Consider the following 5033-nt stretch of genomic DNA (forward strand, 5'->3'; position numbering starts at 1 on the left):
CGTTTTATTTTGACTGATACAGCCGATAACATCCTCAAATTTATTATTTTACATCACATAACAACTATATACAGGAAAATAAATCATTATTCAAGTTCTAAAATTTTGAAAAAGAAAAAACAGCACCGGAAATATTTAACTGAAATACCTCTTTTAGTCCACCTAGCGGTGCAATTGTGCCTTTCTCAATCATGAATCACGAGAATGAGTGCGTTGTTTATATTCATTAAAAGCTTTTAAATGCATATATTACATTTTATTATTATACATCACATAACAACTATATACAGGAAAATAAATCATTATTCGAGTTCTAAAATTTTGAAAAAGAAAAAACAGCCACGGTAATATTGAACTGAAAAACCTGTTTTAATCCACCTAGAGGTGCAATTCTCATTTCTCCAAACTATGATTTAATAGCTGGTTCGTACAAGATAACATTATGGAAATGTCTTTCATTCATATTACACTTGGTAAGTATATATAAGAGCATCTTTTTACATTCATCGCGGTATCGGATTGAATCGAAGTTTTCTATGTGATCGCACTCCACAACCCGTAACTCCGGAGCCGGAAGTCAGATGGAGATGGAATTTAATATCAGTTTCCGGGGACGCAACACCTTTCATTTGAGACTAAGTTGATCAAATCGGTCTAGCCATTTTCGAGAAACCAATATAACCGTTATTCTGAATTAGGATGCTTCCGGATCCGTCAATGGTGGCCAGTGGGGCCAAAGAGACTTTGAATGACTGTTGGTGACCTAGATCTACAAATTCAACAGTTGTGTTTACATTTTGAAAAAAAATCACCTTTTTACATTCATCGCAGAATTCGTTAGAATCGGGATTTGCTGCGTGATCGTACGTATCACCCTGTAATTCAGGAACCAGAACTCGGATCCACACAAAATTCAACAGCAACTGATGGACCTTTCATTTAAAATCAAGTTTGTCAAAATCGGTTCAGAAAATTCCGAGAAACCGATGTGGACAAATCAACAAATTTTGTTTTGTAACCATACTCTTCAACTCGTAATCCGGAACAAGATGTCGGTTGAAAATGAAATTCAATAGCAACTTATGGGAATATTATACCTTTCATTTGAATCTTAATTTGTAAAAATCGGTTCAGCCATCTCCGAGAAACCGATGTGGACATTTTATTAACAAATCCTCACATACACACACATACATACATACATACATACATACATACATACATACATACATACATGCATACATACATACATACATACATACATACATACATACATACATACATACATACATACATACATACATACATACATACATACATACATACATACATACATACATACATACATACATACATACATACATACATACATACATACATACATACATACATACATACATACATACATACTTACATACATACATACATACATACATACATACATACATACATACATACATACATACATACATACATACATACATACATACATACATACATACATACATACATACATACATACATACATACATACATACATACATACATACATACATACATACATACATACATACATACATACATACATACATACATACATACATACATACATACATACATACATACATACATACATACATACATACATACATACATACATACATACATACATACTTACATACATACATACATACATACATACATACATACATACATACATACATACATACATACATACATACATACATACATACATATATTGGGGGCAGCAGGAACAGGAAGGACAGGAGTCTAGGGGCCTAACGACCTCCCCCCCCCCACGGCCCTACTGCGAGTTGGGGAGCTTTGCTAGGATATGGTGGGGCTAAGATTGGGCTCTTCTAAACCTCTAAAAAAAGCCATAATCCTGAAAGCAGCTCCGACGAAGCGAGTCTGTGCCGCTTCTGCTAAGATCCTAAGATTCCAATAATCTAGGATCTAGGCAATAAAAGCACTCTAGCCCAACCGGAGTGCCAACCGGCACATCAGGATCGACGCCAGTAACATCCTGATTATGGTATACTGGCCATGGCGAACGTCAACGGACAGGACACGGATGACGAATAGGATGGCGACTTTGGGCTGACAGGCGTGCTGTTCTACTCCCTGAGTAAGGAAGGATGACACCGTCTTGAAATGGCGAGTGGGCTAACAGCATGGCTGCCTCCGTCCCAACAAAACCCAGGCAGGTCTCCGGGACGTTCGAAACTCGCCATCATTTGGTTGGTGGTACTAGGTTCGGTTGAAGCATTCCCGATTTACGCCGATCCGGCTCTGAACACTACTCCCCATGAAGGATAGTGTCAACCCTTGCATGACCTCACTGCTGCTTTTTGGCAGCATAGATAATCATGGGATCGCGAGAGGCGACTATGTGCAGCGAGTGGAGATAGCGACCCGGAGTTGGGACCCAATAAAATGGAGAAAAAACAAGCAACCGATATAAATGGAGCAGGCATGATGAATCCGTTTGCCAGAGGTGGGTTGGTGAGGTCACCACCACCAATAGTAGCTGAAGTCATCTAGCAAGAGCAGGAGGATGGGAAGCCGAAGCAACAGCAACAGCAGCAACAAAAACAGCCGGAGCAGAGCAGAGTGAGCTACACCCCACAAACGCCAAAGGTAGTGGTAGCGAGGCAGTTGGTGGAGGAGCTCCACAAGTTCGTGGACACGAGAAACAATGTCCACAAAGACATTAAGGAGATGGTCATCAAAATCCGGAAGGCGCTACTGTCTGCCGTGAAAGAGTACGATACGGCAACGCAGAGGGCAGATTCAACTGAGCGAGCATCGGCATTGGCTAAGGCCACTATCCTCCTAGCCCCTCCGAAACAGGGCAAGGAGAGGCAGATTGGAGTGAAGAACACGCCAGTTCCCATAACTCCAAAGAGGACAAGATCCTCGCCAGGAGACGAAAGACCAGGCGGGTCAAAAAGGCAGACGCTCGAGGACGCTGTTGCTGCCGAAGGAAAGGACGCCACCTTGCACGGTGAAAGCTGGAGTACCGTTGTAGGTCGGAAGGAGAAACGCGGGAAACAACAAAAAAAGAAGGAGGAGCGAAAAGGGGAGCAGAAAAGGAAATCAGAACCCTCGGCTCATCAGAAGGCACCTAAGGGAGAAGCCGTGCTCGTCAAAGCAAATGACGAGACTACGTACGCAGCACTGCTCAAAAAGGTCAGAGAGGACCCGGAGCTGAAAGATTTAGAGGAAATCGTGCTAAAAGTCAGGCGTACCCAAAAAAAATGAGATGCTACTCGAGCTGAAGAAGATACTACGACTAGTATCTCTGCCTTACAGGAAACTATAATTAAATCAATGGCTGGAAAGGCAGAAGTTAAAGCCTTAAGCCCGGAGATGGTAATGGTGTGCAAGGACCTTGATGAAATAACGACGGAAGACGAGCTGAGAGGTGCAATGAAGTAGCAGTGCAAACTGGGCGAGGTGCACATGACGATCCGGTTAAGGAAGGGATATGGAGGAACGCAGACAGCGATGATTCGTTTACCGGTAACCGCTGCAGACAAGGCACTGGAGGTAGGTAAAGTTACAGTTGGATGGTCGAGATGCCTACTGAGAGCCGCCCCACGAGTAAAAAACAAGCGGAGAAATGCTTCAAATGTTTAGGCCTTGGACATTTAGCAGGGGCTTGCAAAGGCCCGGACAGATCCGGGATGTGCTGGAAATGCGGAGAGACGGGCCATCTTGCGAGAGACTGCACGCAGAGGCCGAAGTGCTTGCTTTGCACCCCAGCGGAAAAAACGACCATCAGACGGGTGGCTTTAAATGTCCAGCCTACAAGAAGGCGACTGCAGGCCAACGGTGATGGAGATGACCCAGATAAACCTGAATCACTGTGATACCGCACAGCAACTGTTGTGGCAGTCTACGACAGAAACTATGTGCGATGTCGCTTTGACCGCAGAGCCTTATCAAGTCCCCCCTAATAACAGTAACTGGGTGGCGGATAGATCAGGAACCGCTGTGATACAAGTAATGGGAAGATTTCCCTTCCAAGAAGTGGTAGAACGTTCATACGAGGGTTTCGTGATAGCCAAAATCAACGGCATCTTCGTATGTAGCTGCTACGCTCCCCCAAGGTGGACAGTAGAGCAGTTCAGCCTAATGCTGGAGCAGTTAACCGAGCAGTTGATCGATCGGAAGCCGGTAGTCATTGGTGGTGACTTCAACGCCTGGACTGTGGAATGGGGCAGTAGAGTAACCAACACAAGAGGGTGTATCCTGCAGGAAGCTCTACCGAAGTTAGACGTACGATTGTGCAATGAAGGCTCTGTTAGCACATTTCGGAGAGACGGGAGGGAGTCTATCATCGACGTCACATTCTGTAGTCCCTCATTGACGGCGAACATGAATTGGAGAGTATGCGAAACGTATACGCATAGTGACCACCAGGAGATTCGCTACCTTATCGGTCAACGGAACCCCGCGGCAGTACAGAGAAGGGTGACTGGCGAACGAAAGTGGAAGACGAAAGCCTTCAACAAAGACCTCTTTGTTGAGGCACTTCGGCCGAACGGCGGGACCGAGAACGTGGATGCGGCTGACCTAACAAGAAGGCTTGCGACGCCACAATGCCGCGAAAACTGGAACCACGCAACAAACGGCGTCCAGCTTACTGGTGGAACGAGACGCTTAGTACGTTACGCGCTGTTTGCCTCAGAGCCAGAAGGCGGGCCCAAAGAGCAAGGTCGGAACCAGATAGAGAAGAGCGTAAGGCAGCGTTTCGGGAAGCTAGGGCCGCTTTAAAACGGGAGATCAGACTTAGCAAGTCAGAGTGCCACAAGGAGCTATGCCGAGAAGTAGACGCCAATCCCTGGGGTGACGCATACCGAGTCATGATGGCGAAAATGAAGGGTCCAACGACGCCAGCCGAAATGTGTCCGAGCAAGCTGAAGATAATCGTCGAGGGTCTTTTCCCGAAGCACGATACAACTGTATGGCCACCGACACCGTACGGCGAAGAAGAAGGAACCAGC

The sequence above is a fragment of the Topomyia yanbarensis genome, chromosome 1, assembly GCF_030247195.1.
Source record: "Topomyia yanbarensis strain Yona2022 chromosome 1, ASM3024719v1, whole genome shotgun sequence".
NCBI classification, from domain to species: Eukaryota; Metazoa; Arthropoda; class Insecta; order Diptera; family Culicidae; genus Topomyia; species Topomyia yanbarensis.